The sequence below is a fragment of the Leucoraja erinacea genome, chromosome 2, assembly GCF_028641065.1.
Source record: "Leucoraja erinacea ecotype New England chromosome 2, Leri_hhj_1, whole genome shotgun sequence".
Taxonomy (NCBI): domain Eukaryota; kingdom Metazoa; phylum Chordata; class Chondrichthyes; order Rajiformes; family Rajidae; genus Leucoraja; species Leucoraja erinaceus.
In genome coordinates, this window is record NC_073378.1 from 49099195 (window position 1) to 49116926 (window position 17732).

Below are 17732 nucleotides of genomic sequence, written 5' to 3' on the forward strand. Positions count from 1 at the left end.
ATACCATAGAAAATATATTTACACACATAAATAAACAGATAAAGTGCAATAGGCTGTTATAGTTCAGAGTTCGATAGAAGTTGTGTTTAATAGTCTGATGGCTGTGGGGAAGGAGCTGTTCCTGAACCTGGATGTTGCAGATTTCAGGTTCCTGTACCTTCTACCCGACGGCAGCGGAGAGATGAGTGTGTGGCCAGGATGATGTGGGTCCTTGATGATGTTGGCAGCCTTTTTGAGGCAGCGACTGCGATAGATCCCCTCGATGGTAAGGAGGTCAGAGCCGATGATGGACTGGGCAGTGTTTACAACTTTTTTTAAGCCTTTTCCACTCCTGGATGCTCAAGTTGCTGAACCAAGCCATGATGCAACCAGTCAGTATGCTCTATACTGTGCACCTGTAGAAGGTCGAGAGAGTCCTCCTTGAAATACTGACTCTCCGTAATCTTCTCAGGAAGTAGAGGCTCTGATGTGCTTTCTTTATAATTGCATCAGTGTGCTGGGACCAGGAGAGATCTTCGGAAATATGCATGCCCAGAAATTTGAAGTTCTTGACCCTTTCCACCATTGACCCGTTGATATAAACAGGACTGTGGGTCCCCATCCTACCCCTTCCAAAGTCCACAATCAGTTCCTTGGTTTTGCTGGTGTTGAGAGCCAGGTTATTGGTAACAATAACCTGGTAAATGGTAGGGAAATTGAAGAATATACATGGTACATGGTAGGGAATTGAAGAATGTAGGTGAACAGAGGGATCTGGGAATAACTGTGCACAGTTCCCTGAAAGTGGAATCTCATGTAGATAGGGTGGTAAAGAAAGCTTTTGGTGTGCTGGCCTTTATAAATCAGAGCATTGAGCATAGAAGTTGGGATGTAATGTTCAAATGTACAAGGCATTGGTGAGGCCAATTCTGGAGTATGGTGTACAATTTTGGTCGCCTAATTATAGGAAGGATGTCAACAAAATAGAGAGAGTACAGAGGAGATTTACTAGAATGTTGCCTGGGTTTCAGCAACTAAGTTACAGAGAAAGGTTGAACAAGTTAGGGCTTTATTCTTTGGAGTGCAGAAGGTTAAGGGGGGACTTGATAGAGGTTTTTAAAATGATGAGAGGGATAGACAGAGTTGACGTGGAAAAGCTTTTCCCACTGAGAGTAGGGAAGATTCAAACAAGGGGACATGACATGAGAATTAAGGGACTGAAGTTTAGGGGTAACATGAGGGGGAACTTCTTTACTCAGAGAGTGGTAGCTGTGTGGAATGAGCTTCCAGTGAAGGTGGTGGAGGCAGGTTCGTTTTTTATCATTTAAAAATAAATTGGATAGTTATATGGATGGGAAGGGAATGGAGGGTTATGGTCTGAGCGCAGGTATATGGGACTAGGGGAGATTATGTGTTCGGCACGGACTAGAAGGGTCGAGATGGCCTGTTTCCGTGCTGTAATTGTTATATGGTTATATGGTTATTATGCTGGCACCATTTGGTCAATCGGTCGATCTCACTTCTGAACACCATTAACGAACAGCAGCGGGATCACCCCGAAGGTGTTCACATAATCGCAGGGGACTTTAATAAGGCCAACTTGAAGACTGTACTGCCGAAATTCTACCAACATGTCAAGTGTTCTACTAGAGGGGTGAACACGCTGGATCATGTCTACACCAATATCAAGCACGCGTATAGAGCCATCCCCCTCCCCCAACTCGGCCAGTCAGATCATCTCTCCCTCCTGCTCTCTCCAGCCTACACCCCCCTCAGACGCAGTGCCAGGCCCACCATAAGATCTGTTACAACCTGGCCTGAAAATGCACTCTCCAATCTACAGGACTGCTTTACACAGACAAACTGGGACATATTCGAACACCAGGATCTGGAAACTCTCACAGAATCGGTGCTGGACTATATCAAGTTCTGCATCGGAAATGTGACTGTAGACAAAAACATACGGGTTTTCCCAAACCAGAAACCCTGGATGTCCAGCCAGGTCCGCACACTCCTCAGAGCCCGCGATGCTGCCTTCAGGTCAGGTGACAGAGTTCTGTACAGGGCTGCTCGAGCCGATCTGAAAAGTGGTATTAAAAAAGCCAAGGCGGACCATAAGAGGAGCATAGAGTCCCACTTGTCCAGCAATAATACACGGGAGGTATGGCGGGGCATACAAGACATTACCAACTACAGAGGCTGTGCCACAAAGTCAGAAGACCTGAGTGCGCCGCTGGCAGAAAAGCTAAATTGCTTCTTCTCCCGCTTTGAATCATCACAACAGCAGCACTCACCTGCTACAGCCCTGTTTCCACCCTCACCTAGCTCCTGTACTACTCCACTCACTGTAACGGAGCACGATGTCAGACGGGTGCTCCTGGCAGTGAACCCCAAGAAGGCTACCGGCCCAGATGGAGTCCCTGGTAAGGTGCTCAAAGCGTGCGCCCACCAGCTCACTGCCATCTTCACCAGAATTTTCAACCTCTCCCTGGCCCAGGCAGTTATTCCGTCCTGCCTAAAATCAGCCACAATCGTCCCTGTGCCGAAGAAGTCTACCATCACCAGCCTTAATGACTACCGTCCTGTGGCCCTCACTCCGGTAATCACGAAGTGCTTCGAGAGGTTGGTCCTCCAGCACATCAAGGACTATCTACCACCAGACCTCGACCCCCACCAATTCGCCTATCGCCAAAACAGATCCACAGAAGACGCCATCACCGTAGCTCTCCACTCTGTGCTGAGCCATCTGGAGCAGGGGCAGAGCTACGTCCGGATGCTCTTTGTGGATTTTAGTTCAGCCTTTAATACAATCATCCCGGACATTCTCATAGGTAAACTGGTCACTCTCGGCCTCCCCTCTGTCACATGTGCCTGGATAAAGGATTTCCTCACCAACCGGCCCCAGACTGTGAGACTCGGCCCCCACCTCTCCTCCACTCGCAGGTTGAGTACCGGTTCCCCACAGGGCTGTGTGCTAAGCCCCCTCTTATACTGTCTCTACACCTACGACTGTAGTCCGGCCCACAACAACAACCGCATCGTCAAATTTGCTGACGACACTACTGTGGTCGGACTTATTTCGAAGGGAGACGAGGCAGCCTACAGAGAGGAAGTCCTGAAGTTGACAACCTGGTGCTCAGAAAACAATCTGGCTCTGAACACCAGGAAAACAAAAGAGCTGATTGTCGACTTCAGGAGGCACAGCACCGACTTAGCCCCCCTACACATCAACGGCGAGTGTGTGGAGAGGGTCAACACCTTCCGGTTTCTCGGTGTCCATATCGCTGTTGATATCTCCTGGACAGACAACACGACAGCGGTCATCAAGAAGGCTCAGCAGCGGCTGCACTTCCTGAGGGTCCTCAGGAAGCACAACCTGGACTCTAACCTGCTGCTGACCTTCTACCGCTCGTCCATCGAGAGCCTGCTGACATACTGCATTACAGCATGGTATGGCAGCTGCACCATGGCAGACAGGGAGAGGCTTCAGAGGGTAACCAGGACAGCGCAGAGGATCATTGGCTGCCCTCTCCCCTCCCTGATGGACATCTACACCTCCCGCTGCCTTAGCAGGGCAAAGAAGATCATCAAAGACAGTTCCCATCCTGCGTTTGGACTGTTCGACCTGCTGCCCTCTGGAAGGCGCTATAGGTGCATCAAATCCAGGACAAACAGACTCAGAAATAGTTGCTTTCCGAGAATTATATCTACTATAAATTCAAATTCACACATGCACTGACTACACCGCCCAACACGGACTTCCATCTGTATATATGTATATATGAATGTAGCGCCGCAGAATTTGTGCACCTATTCCCCCCCCCCCCCCCCCCATCTCCCTTCTGTTTTTTGTTTTCTCTCTTGTTTTTTGTGCTAAATTGTATGTATGCACTGAGTACGAGCAGCTTTCAGTTTCACTGTACATGTATAGCGACAATAAATGGCATATCTATATCTATCTATGAATCATCCCCATCAGTGTTACGTCCCACAACAGTGGTGTCGTCGGCGAACTTGATGATGGAGTTCGCACTATGTACGGCTATGCATAGAGTATAGAGTAAAGCAGGGGGCTGAGCTCACAGCCTTGAGGTGCTCCCATGCTGATTGTTATCGAGCCTGACACATTTCCACCAATACGGATCAGTCCACTGTCAATTCAGTCCACTGACTAAATGAAGAAAGCAAAAATTATCTTTGAAGGCCATGAATATTAATATTTATTTAGTGTATTATGGTTTATCTTTCACAGTCTTTGCCCTAGTCCTCTCAACAACAGCATCACATAGACTATTCACATTTTAACAACACCAGCTGAGAAATACACTTAAATGCAAAATGAGCTGCCAATCATACACTCAAACAAAATATACAAAGATGCTTATGTTTGAATTGAAAACCTGACCCTTCCTCATGCACCTAGCCAAACCCAGCAGCCCAAATATACATTCATTTTGCATCAAATTATAAACAAAATTCAAGTGTGCTGGATTTTTTTTTAAAAGAGGGCATTCTGGAATGGGAAGGATTTCTATTGAGTTTTCACTACACAATACAGGTAACTGCTGTGGCATTTCCATTGCAATCTGTTGACTTTTCAAGTGTATGTTCACCAATGCTGTCGGGAGCTCATTAGCATATAAAATAATGAGAATGTGCAGAATTGGAGTGGCCAAACCCGTATGTTGTATCCCCAGTGATGGAGCAGCAATTAATGATGAAATAAAAGAGGTGCGTGGTGTTAGCACATTATCCTCATGCTTTAATTTTAAGCATTCAAACTGAGGAAAGTACAAAGAGACGTTTTTGCCCAAGAGCTGGAACTATCATCTATCATGGATTCCAGTGGCCTGAGGCTTGTGACATTATGGGGAATTATTATTTTTTAAATCCAGGGAAAGACACTGATTAGCAGTTGTGAGATTCCCCAGAGAGCTTTCTCTGTTTGGAATTTTATGGAGGATGAGGGGAAGTAGTACAGAATGAAGGAGCGGAAGAGGAGGATGTGCCCAGGAAGTTTGTTTGGTTTGGAAATATAACATATAACATATAACAATTACAGCACGGAAACAGGCCATCTCGACCCTTCTAGTCCGTGCCGAACACGTATTCTCCCCTAGTCCCATGTACCTGCGTTCAGACCATAACCTTCCATTCCTTTAGCGTGCATATAACTATCCAATTTATTTTTAAATGATAAAAACGAACTGGACTCTGCCACCTTCACTGGAAGCTCATTCCACACAGCCACCATTCTCTGAGTAAAGAAGTTCCCCCTCATGTTACCCATAAACTTCTGTCCCTTAATTCTCAAGTCATGTCCCCTTGTTTGAATCTTCCCTACTCTCAGTATAGAAATAAGCCCTTCAGCCCATCGAGTGCACACTGGTTCTATGTTATCCCACTTTCTCATTCGCTGCTTTACTTTTAAGCATTCAAACAGAGGAAACTACGAAGAGACGTTTTTGCCCAAGAGCTGGAACTATCACAATTTACAGAGGCAAATTAACCTACAGACTCGCATATCTTTGAGATGTGAGAGGAGTCTGGAGCACCAGAGCCACAGGGAGAATGTGCAACCACCATACAGACAGCACCTGAGGTCAGGGTCGTATCCAAATCTCTACCAGCTGTGCCATTGTTCTGCCCTGACAAGTTATCACAGACTCTGCCAATTAAATTTACTGTTAGGAAACAATTATGAAAAGCACTTCGTGGAGAGAAAACTACAGATAGTTGTACTACAGATAGTTGTAATAATAAAAAATAACAGAGAGGAGCAGTGTCAGGCAGGTATCTGAGATATGAAATATGCAGTGTGGCTCAACCCAAGTCTGAGGCTGTTGTTTCCTGGATCAAGAAGATTTGCAAGTTAGTCACTTGGTTGAACTTTTATATCTATAACAAAGAAAAATAACAGTGGCATTCAGTGAGCCATTGTAAGACTATGTAGGATGTAAGTGAGCAGGTATTCAACAGATTGCCTGCTCCGTGTTACAAGGGAGGTTTATAAATTCATGTCATAGCAACAAAGTTAGGACATTCGACACATCGAGTCTACTCAGCCATTCAATCAAGGCTGATCTATCTTTGGCTCTCAATATTCTCCTGCCTTCTCCCCGTAACCTTTGATAACCTTGCGAATCACAAAGTTATTTCATTCAGTTTGTGCAAGCCAGCAGGTTGCTGAAATTGTCAATATTTAAAGAGCAATAGATGGTATTGAACTCTCAACTTCCCATCATATTGAACATATGCCTGACTAAATCAAAGATTTCAGTACTTCATGGTATCATGCGGCTTAGAAACAGGTCCTTTGACCCAACTCATCCATGATGATTGAGATGCCCCATCTAAGCTAGTCGCATTTGCCTGCATTTGGCTCATATACCACTGTCTTTCCTGTCCATGTACATGTCCAAATGACTTATAAATGTTGTTATTTTACCTGCCTCAGCTACTTCTTTTGGCAACTTGTTCCATTTACATACCACCTCATACGTGAAAAAATTGTCCTAAGGATTCCTATTAAATCTTCCCCTCTTACTTCAAACCTATGCCCACTAATTCTTGATTCCCCAACTGGGAAAAAGACAATATGCATTCACTCCATTCATGCCCCATTCAAACTTAAGGGCCTGTCCCACTTTCGCGACCTAATTCATAACCTCTGCCGAGTTTGCCCTGGACTCGTACTCGCGGCATGGTCGTCACAAGGTCGTAGGAGGTCGTAGGTAGGTCGTAGCAGGTCGTGATGCTAGTCGTAGGTACTCGTGGCATCAAGAAGGTCGGGGCATTTTTTCAACATGATGAAAAATGTCCACGAGTAAAAAAGGTCGTGAATTAGGTTGTGAAAGTGGGACAGGCCCTTTACTAGAAGTTGCCAAGTGCCATTTAGGCCACTGGGAATTCCCATTCTTTGTCCCTTCAAAAAATAAACTAAAATTACTGGAGATTTGCGGTTAACAATGTGAAGAATAAGAAGCCATGGGTTTGAGGTGAGAGGGGGAAGATTTAAGAGGAACCAGAGGGGCAACTTTGTTACACAGAGGGTGGTGGGCATATGGAACAAGCTGCCAGGGGAGGTAGATGAGGCAGGTATAATAACAATACCTGTTCACTGCCAAGTTTGTTTTTTCATTATTGGCCATGACACGAGTATACTCGGGCGTGGTGCTAAACAAGTTTAACAGATATTCTGACAGATATATGGATGAGAAAACTGTAAATGTGTAGAGGGATATAGGCCAGATACGGACAAATATGACTAACTTAGATGAGCATTTTGAGCACCATGGACAATTGTGCCATAGGGCTTGTTCTGTGTTGCATGACTTCTGTCTCTAATTAAAGACATATATTGTTCTCCTATTTCCGTCTATCTCAGAGATACAAGGCCTGCTTAGTGAGGCTGTTCTTATCCAAGTCTTTTTGAACTAAAGCCACCTTTTTTGTATTTAATGAAGACAAGAGAGACTTCAGATGCGGGAATTTTGAGTACAAAATATAACACTGCAGGAACTCACCAGGTCAGGCAGCATTTGTGGAGGGAATAGTCTGAAGAGTTCCGACCCATTCCTTGTCTCCAGAGATGCTGCCTGTCCCGCTGAGTTATTCCAGCTTTTTGTGTCTATCTTTAGACATAGGACATCATGGGTCATGAAGAAGGAAAAATCTAAGAAAGGATCCCAGCCTGAAAAGCCATCTGTCCATTCTTTCCATAGATGCTGCCTGACCCATTGAGTACCGCGATGCATTGTTTTTTTTGCTTCTTTTTTTAAGCCTTATTATCCTGAGTTTATGGTGCTAGCTGTAATGCGGAAGACTGTCTGCATGTTACTTGTGCAGTATCTCTGTGGTACGGTGGATGTCTGTCTGCTCTGCTGTCGTAAGGAGCTGCGATGGGTCTTGGATCCCTTTGTCTACAAAAATGTGGTGGATTTTTAATTCTAATAACAATTCCCAGAGTATGAAGGACTGCATCCTGACCTTTTTTGTATGAGCTGAAAGCCCAGATGCATTCTGCAGTCTAATCCCCCTCAATTCCACCAGGTGTGCAGCCTGTGTTTCCATGCAGGACAGCTGGAGGCTTTAATGTACATACAAGTGCCTATTTAGTACAACACATGAAGGAGAAATAGTTAAAGGGCTATACAATTAAAAACACCTAAATGGCCAAATAGCTACATAAACAATAAAACAAATTCCATGCGGACATTCGGAGGCTGGGTGGGTTTTCTTTAAGTGCTAAGCCTCACTCATTAACGAAGGTAGATCAGATTATCAGGTCTGTAAGTCATAGTGTCAGTTTTGCTGACACTCCCAGTTTTCCAGTTGTTCATTTTAATGCACAGGAAAGTGGGAGAGTTAACTGATCGATTCAGCCAACCTTTCTGATGATTATCTCCCTTGTCATTCAGGCCAGTTTACATCCAAACTGAATAGAATGGGTAGAATTTAAAGTTAAAAAATGTGTTCGTTATAATACACTACCTCAGACAGAATCATATAGTTACTATTATTTGAACCTGTTTTCTAATATACAGTTCACATATGCTATAGCTGTATGTGGGCATTGGAGTGCAAGTTGGTGTTCACCCTGATAGACTTAGCATAGTTGTCAGTAGAGTAATAAAATATCAATAACATTTTTACACATCAGGTAAAGACATAAACAAATAAGAAAATCCACAAGAATGTTCATAATCTAACAAGGCAAGTCAAGATGAACTGCTCACCAGATTTAAATACAGGTCTCCTATACAGTTACAGTTATTCATGCAAACACATGCTGTATGCCATACATGAGTAAACTGTTTTTACAGAATGATAGTTATACCGCAAAGAAAGAAGTTCTTTGACCCAACATCCATGGACTAATGTGCCTATCTACACTAATCCCACTTACCTTCATTTTGCACTTATCTATATTACTAAAAGTCTGATCTTGACCACTTCCTGTTTTGTATATTGATTTTAGAAAAACCGCTGCCACTTACGGCTGTGATTTTTGGCCACTCAGAGTACCCCTCTGCTGTGCAGGACATGAGGATTTTTCCCATGCGTGAAAAATAAAAGAGTTATTAATGTTTAAAAAATGTTGAGATTCTCTCTCCTGAAGGTCACGCCCCTTCGGGAGGGACTATAAAACCCGGAAGTGTTGAGTGCCTCAGTCAGTCGGTGGTTGGTTTGAAATAAAGCGCAGCAAATGGTTGGTGGTGGTTGGTTTGAAATAAAGTACAGCAAATGGTTGGTGGTGGGTACACAAAAATGCTGGAGAAACTCAGCGGGTGCAGCAGCATCTATGGAGCGAAGGAAATAACCATATAACCATATAACCATATAACAATTACAGCACGGAAACAGGCCATCTCGGCCCTACAAGTCCGTGCCGACTTTTTTTTTTTTTCCCCTTATTCCCACCTGCCTGCACTCATACCATAACCCTCCATTCCCTTCTCATCCATATGCCTATCCAATTTATTTTTAAATGACACCAATGAACCTGCCTCCACCACTTCCACTGGAACCTCATTCCACACGGCTACCACTCTCTGAGTAAAGAAGTTCCCCCTCAAATTACCCCTAAACTTCTGTCCCTTAATTCTGAAGTCACGTCCTCTTGTTTGAATCCTCCCTATTCTCAAAGGGAAAAGCTTGTCCACATCAACTCTATCCCTCTCATCATTTTAAAGACCTCTATCAAGTCCCCCCTTAACCTTCTGCGCTCCAGAGAATAAAGACCTAACTTATTCAAATAGGCAACGTTTCAGGCCAAAACCCTTCTTCAGACTGTTTCAGCCCGAAACTTTGCTTATTTCCTTTGCTCCATAGACGCTGCTGCACCCGCTGAGTTTCTCCAGCATTTTTGTGTACCTTCAATTTTCCAGCATCTGCAGTTCCTTCATAAACAAATGGTTGGTGGTGGTCCCCCTCTGCTCATCAGGTGCAGAGGATTCTTCCCATCAATGAAAAATAAAAGTGTTATCAGTGTTTAAAATTTTTTGAGAATCTCTCTCCTGTCAATCACGCCAAGAAGGCCACGCCCCTTCCTGTGGGTGGGGGTTGGGGATTATAAAACCCAGAAGTGTGGGTGTGGCTCAGTCTCTGCAAGATGGGAGAGGGAGAGGTCACAATTCTGTCTGAGCTGTGAATCAACTGAACACACTGAATGTCTACTGAACTGTGAGTGTGGTGTTTTGTGGTGTTTTAAGTCTTTTATGGTGGTTTTATGGTGGTTTCACCCTGCTTGAAATGGTATGAAACTGCATTTGAATGTGGTGGCCTTGCACCCTGCATGAAATGGTATGAAACTGCATTTGAATTTGGTGGCCTTGCACTCTGCATGAAATGATATGAAACTGCATTTGAATTTGGTGGCCTTGCACTCTGCATGAAATGATATGAAACTGCATTTGAATTTGGTGGCCTTGCACCCTGCTTGTTATGAAAGTGCACTTGAATTTGGTGGCCTTGCACCCTGCTTGAAGTGGTATGAAACTGCAATTGAGTTTGGTGGACTTGGACCCTGCTTGAAGTGGTATGAAACTGCACTTGAATTTGCTGACCTTGCACCCTGCTTGAAGTGGTAAGAAACTGCACTTGAATTTGGTGGCCTTGCACCCTGCTTGAAATGGTAGGAAACTGCATTTGTATTTGGTGGCCTTGCGCCCTGCTTGCAATGGAATTTCAATGAATAGCCGTGAGACAACTGCCAGCCCACCAGCCGTGTGTGAGCTGTGTGTGATACGTACAGGTTTGTAGGTTGATTGGCATTGGTAAAAAATGAAAATTGGCCCTGGTGAGTAGGATAGCGCTAGTATACGGGGTGAAGGCTGGGCGGCACGGGCTCAGTGGGCCGAAGGGCCTATTTCCATGCTGTATCTCTAAACTAAACTAATTTAAATCTAATCCATTCCTATCCATGTACCTATTCAAAAGTCTTCCATTAAGCTTAAAAGTGCATTCTTACTTGGGGAAACTCACAGACTTCACGGGCAGAGATAAATAACGTTAGTGCGGCAACTGGATACATTGCTGTAGAATTTGCAATGCTTTACCTAACAAGACTACTAATAGTAAGCATGCTTGATTAACATTCTGGAGTATGACTGATTGCAACTTGATATTAAGCGATGCTCTCTCCTTAATAATTATACCAACAAAAAAGTCATGGCTGTTTTTGTGACAGATGTTTCAAAAATGAATGTGACTACTTTATTTCATACATGAGAAAATAAAATATTATTATCAGTCGTATTCTGATCTATTGTAATTGCAAAGAAATCACAATTAGTCTGTATTTTGCTTTAATTCATAAGAGTAGGCTGAGGCTCATCTGTGGCATTTGTTCTCCAAATGTTATTATCTTTAGTCCTTTTCCTTCAAACTAACGCTTCAAAATGGATAAATATCTTATTGCATCCAAATTTAGAAAAATAATGCTGCATCAAATTTAAAGGAATAACTAAAATATAAAAGAGAGAAGGAAAAGCTGATAAAATCAGCAAAGGTTTTGTTAGAAGTGTCTTTGCAATAGTCACCCAGGTTTCCACAGTTACTGGAACTTTACAGAAAACTGTTAAGAGTGCAATGAGCAGATGGCATAGATTCTGTAATTTCAACATGTCTTTGATAACTACCCTTATAAGATGACAGTAAATACACCATTTCATTGCCAGCAATAGGGATAAAGATTGATTGATTCATTGAAAGATACAACATGGGGAAAAAAGGCCCTTCGGCCCACTGAGTTCAACCCCACCATCGATCACCTCTTTCCACTAGTTCTTTGTTATCCCACATTCTCATCCACTCCCTACACACTAGGGGCAATTTACAGAGGCCATTTAATCAACAAACCCGTATGTCTTTTGGGATGTGGAAGAAAAAAACAGAGCACCCAGAAGAAACCCATGTGGCACAGGGAGAACATGCAAACTCCACACAGAGAGCGTCCAAGGTGAGAATCGAACCTGTGTCCCTGGTGCTGTGTACCAGCTGCATTATTGTGCCACCCTGAATTTGTCCATGAATTTGCAAGCTATCTTAGAAATAATGCTAGAACTGCAAAGAAATGGTAACAAAATTAATACTTGGTATCATTTTAAACATTTATGTTTAGAAATAGTTTTTCTCTGAGTATTGGTGCAACACACCATTATTGCATTTACCTCTGCTGCCTGTTTTAGCTTTAGACAAAGAATTCCAAAACTGTTTAATAGTTTAATCACATATAACATGGAACAGATCAAAACCGGAACAGGCCCTTCATTGCATTATGTGTGTGACAAGCTAAACTAATCGCTCATACTGTACCTGCACATGATCTATATCCATCCATTCATTGCAAATTTGCATGCCCATCCAAAAGCCTCTGACAAGCCACTATTACTGTATATATGTCTCCACCACCACCCCTGTCAGTGCATTCCAGGAGCCAACTACTATATGTGAAAACATATTTGCCCTGCTCATCTCCTTTAAACATTCTCCCCCTGACTTTAAACCTATACCCTCTATTAATTTACAGTTTTACTTGTGTAAAAGATTTTTACCCAATTTTTGAAATACTGTAAAATTGGGATAATAAGGGTCCAGAGACATGCAGTAAAATTGGATCAGTGTGGTTCCCAGCAGCACCCCACTCAGTTCAATGCAGCCACTGCCAATTTGCAAGAAAGTATTCCAGATTCTTTACACCAGCCTTACTGAGTACAAAAGTTAGGTATCATGATACAGCTGTACAAGTTGCTGGTGAGACCACACTCTGAGCATTGTGCATTCTGGTCCCACATCAAAAGGAAGGGTGACATTAAGATGAAAATGGCACATAAGAAATTCATCAGGATATTACCTAGATCTGGGCTTGGATTATAAAGAGAGGTTGGATTGGGTGGAACTTTGTTTTCTGGAGCAGGGGCTGGGACTTTTTTCTTTGGAGAATAGGAGGCTGCGAGGTGATCTTATTCATGTGCATAAGATCATGGGGTACATGGATAAAGTTGACACTCGCAATCTTTTTCCCCTGGCACAGGGTTCTAAAACTAGAGGGCATAGGGTTAGGGTGAGATATAAGAGGGACTTCTGAGGCACCCTTTTCACTCAGACAGAAGTCTATATCTATAATGAGTTGCCAAAGAAAGCTAGAGATGTGGATACAATTTTGACTTTCAAAAGCCATATGGGCAGAGAAATTGGTAGGAAGGGTTTAGAGGGATAGATAGATATACTTAGATATAATTTATTGCCACACAACCAGGGTCGGTGGAAATTTGGATTGTCAGCAGCAGTACAATAATAAAGAACACACAACCACAATAAAACTGTAACACAAACATCCACCACAGCATTCATCACTGTGGTGGAAGGCACAAAATTTGGCTAGTCCTCCTCCATTTTCCCCCCTCGTGGACAGGACCAGAGTCTAGAGTCAGTCCAGGATCGGCTCTTCCTCACCAGAGACCGCGGCTTTAAGATGGTGTAGGCCGATTGGTCGAGATTTAAAGACTCCGCCGCAGCCGGATGAACCAAATGCAGGCAAATGGGACTAGCCCAGAATGCCAACATGGTCAGCAGGAACACTGATGAAATCTCCACACTGGGGCACATTTACTGCAAGGTGCCTCTGGTCTGAAGCATGCAACAAAATCAATATCCAGGAACCTAACACAGTTTTTAATCACAATTCCAGTACTTGGGTGTTTTTTGTTGTGATGGTGTATTTCTGGGACTGTATTTCCAAAAACATAGTGTTAACCATGAGACGAGTCTTTAGATGGTCCGCAGTCACCTGAGTGTTGAGAGAGTGAAGACCTCTCCCATTAATGAAAACGTATTGATTATTAATGGGAACTCGTGTAGGCACAGTAGTGCAGTCAACTGGGCTTGTGGGAAGCCAACAATGCTGGCAAATCCCAATGCTCAAATTAGTCATCTGTTCCATACTGAACTCAAAGCAGATAACGTCATTTTGTCATAAATACAATTCCTGGGTAATCTCTCTGTTGCTGCCGTAAAACATAGAAACACAGAAAAATAAGGGAAAGAATAGACCATTCTGACCTTTGAGACAGATCCACCATTCAGTCATAAACAGATCCTTTATCTCAATGCCACATCTATGATCTCTCTTGATACTACTAAATGTTCTTTTGAGTTGATAAATGTATTTCTCTCTTTCTTAAATATAGCAAAAGCAAATTGACCTCCACATCCGCCCACAATCACATGATGTGAGAGTGAATCCCACATCCTATCTCCCTCTTTTTCAGTGAAGAGATTTCTCCTCATCTAAGTTATAGATGTCTTAACCTAAGTTACAAATGTCTTGTCAGAGACCTGGGGCAACCATTTGGAAGGATCCTGTGGTAAGGATGTCAACATGATTAGTCCTTGCCTGAAATAGCAGTCCAGGCTGAAGCGTTTGATTGATTAATTGAGGATACAAGAGTGTTTATTGTCATGTATCCCAGATAGGACAATGAAATTCTTGCTTTGCTTCAGCACAACAGAATATTGTAGGCATAAATTCACACACATAAATAAGCATATGAAGCGCAATAGGCTATTAAAGTTCATATTTTTGTTTGAGTTGAGTTTAATAGTCTGATGGCTGTGGGGAAGGAGCTGTTCCTCAACCTGGATGTTGCAGATTTCAGGCTCCTGTACCTTCTACCTGAAGGCAGCAGAGAGATGAGTGTGTGGCCAGGATGGTGTGGGTCCTTGATGATGCTGCCAGCCGTTTTGAGGCAGCGACTGTGATAGATCCCCTCGATGGTCGCGAGGTCAGAGCCGATGATGGACTGGGCAGTGTTACAACTTTTTGCAGTCTTTTCCGCTCCTGGGCGCACAAGTTGCTGAACCAAGCACGGTGCAACCGGTCAGCATGCTCTCTACTGTGCACCTGTAGAAGTTCGAGAGAGTCCTCCTTGACATACCGACACTCCGTAATCTTCTCAGGAAGTAGAGTTGCTGATGTGCTTTCTTTATAATTGCATCGGTGCTCTTGAACCAGGAGAGATCTTTGGAAATATGCATGCCCAGGAATTTGAAGCTCTTGACCCTTTCCACCATTGACCCGTTGATATAAACGGGATTGTGGGTCCCCATTCTACCCCTTCTAAAGTCCACAATCAGTTCCTTGGTTTTGCTGGTGTTGAGAGCCAGGTTATTGTGCTGGCACCATTTGGTCAATCGGTTGATCTCTCTTCTATACACTGACTCTTCTCCATCAATGCAATACAATACAATCAGTGATACGTCCCACAACAGTGGTATTGTTGGCGAACTTGATGATGGAGTTTGCACTATGACCGGCTACAAAGTCATGAGTATAGAGTGAGTACTGCAGGGGGCTGAGCACGCGGCCTTGAGGTGCTCCCGTGTTAATTGTTATCAAGGCTGACACATTTCCACCAATGTGAACAGACTGGTCTGTGAATGAGGAAGTCAATGATCCAATTGCAGAGGGATACGCAGAGACCCAGTTCTGAGAGTTTGGTAACCAGCTTGGAGGGGATGATTGTGTTAAATGCCAAGCTGCTGTCAATGAATAACAGCCTGACATATGAGTTTTTGTTGTCCAAGTGGTCCAGAGCGGAGTGGAGAGCCAATGAGATTGCATCCACCATTGATCTGCTGTGGCGGTAAGCGAACTGCAGTGGGTCCAGGTTTTTCTCAAGGTAGGAGTTGATTTGCGCCATGATCAACCTCTCAAAGCACTTCATCACCACCGACGTTAGTGCCACTGGTCGATAGTCATTGAGGCACGTCACCTTACTCTTCTTGGGCACCGGTATTATTGATGCCCTTTTAAAGCAGGTGGGAACCTCAGACCTCAGAAGTGAGAGGTTGAAAACGTCCGTAAAAACTCCAGCCAGTTGGTCCGCACATGTTTTCAGAACATGACCGGGTATACCATCAGGTCCAGGCGCTTTCCGTGGGTTCACCCCTCTGAAGGATTTTCAGACGTTGACCTCTGTGACCGTGACTGAAATACCATCACGGCGAATGGGGGCTCGAGAAGGCACATCAGTGTTCTCCCTATCAAAGCGTGCGGAGCTCGTCAGGGAGTGATGCTTTGCTGACATTTGAGCTGCCTCCTGATTTTGCCTTGTAGGAAGTGATGGCATTCAAGCCCTGCCACAGCTGCCGCACATCTGTCTCATCAAGTGATTAACAAATGCAGCATGGAAACAGGCCCTTCCACCCACCGAGTCCACGACGACCGCCAATCACCCACACAGTAGTTCTATGTTCCCATAGGAATTCCAATAACTCATGGCAATTTTGGAAATTTTGAAACTGTGAATACTTTGTGCATCAGTGAAGTACAGATTGGACATGATGCCTGAGAAAACACTCCAGAAGAAGGTTCTTGGCAGATAAGTATGTATTTGACTTATGTATTTGACTCTCGTTCCACCCTGAGGAACTATTCCTGACTTTGATTGTGACTCCAATGTAATGGAGTGTTGCCAGTGGTGTCCTGTTGCATGAGTATCTCAGCGGGTGAATGCTGGAGAAAGTACCCACTCTAACCTCAAACAGAATCTATGAATTTTGGAAGACATTTGAGGAACATGCAGTGTGTTTCAAAGTTGCCCAACCAAGTTTAATGATGTCAGCAGTGCGGTTCTTTAAGTTGTAAGAAAAACATCAAACTAACTCAAGTTCCTCAATGACCTGTTACTTTTCTTGGCAATCAGGTTGTACCTTTGAGCTTCACTTTATGTCAGGAAGGTCGGAAACAGATGTTTTGTGAATGGCGATGAGCCGATGATTGTCGTTGGGAATAGATCAGACATGCTCACATGGATTGCACATGGAAGTGCCTGATCCAATTCTCCAAGAATGTGATTTCACAGGAATCATCACAAGGTCAATTTACTCTAGTTGAAATCAATGTTTGCACAATTAGTGCTTATAAATTAGATGCTAATCCATCCCATTTCTGGGCTTTAATTTGCTCCGACAGATTAACCTACTAATTCTATACCATTTTTTTACAATAAGTCTGTGTTTGTTCACACTAACTACTTTCTCCATGTTTCAAAATCAACCAGTATTAATTTACTTATTAATGTCGTTTACAAGAGGCATCCATTTCCAAATTGGAATTATAAAATTGATTAACATAATGTCTTACTAAACCTTTGGAAAATTGCAATCATACACCTTGTTAATGGAATTGGTTGGTGTTGTGAAGAAAAACATCCATAAAATCTTAAATACGTGTTAACAAATTACTCAGTGACTGAGTAAAAGATAAGCTTTGTTATAGTGTTAAGAATTTAAAAAATGGTTTACAGCAATCTACAGCTATTACATTTAGCAATGGCTACACCTCATCTCTGTGCGTGTATTTTTTTCAATATTTAAGCAATGCTAATTCAACAGAAGCTATTCAGAATCTGCCAGTTAGTAAAAAGCTGTAATTGGGCATTCCATTGAAATGGAACATTTATTCAGGAACCAATTCCTCATAAATTATAATGGCAAATTTACAGGTTTGTTATAGCAGTTTAGACTGACAGTGTTGTTCTGTCAGCACAATTCTTAGCCAGCAGTGGAATAATCTATTATCAGTTAGTGAATATAGTCACCTAAACAAAAAATTAAAGTGCAAACACCATGTGCCTAATATATTTTCAAACAGTGGAACAAAAATATACATTTAGTAAGAAAACTTACAATAAACATATTCTGTCGTGACTTCAGTTTTTTTTTTTCAATGGAGTATTGCAAGTGTT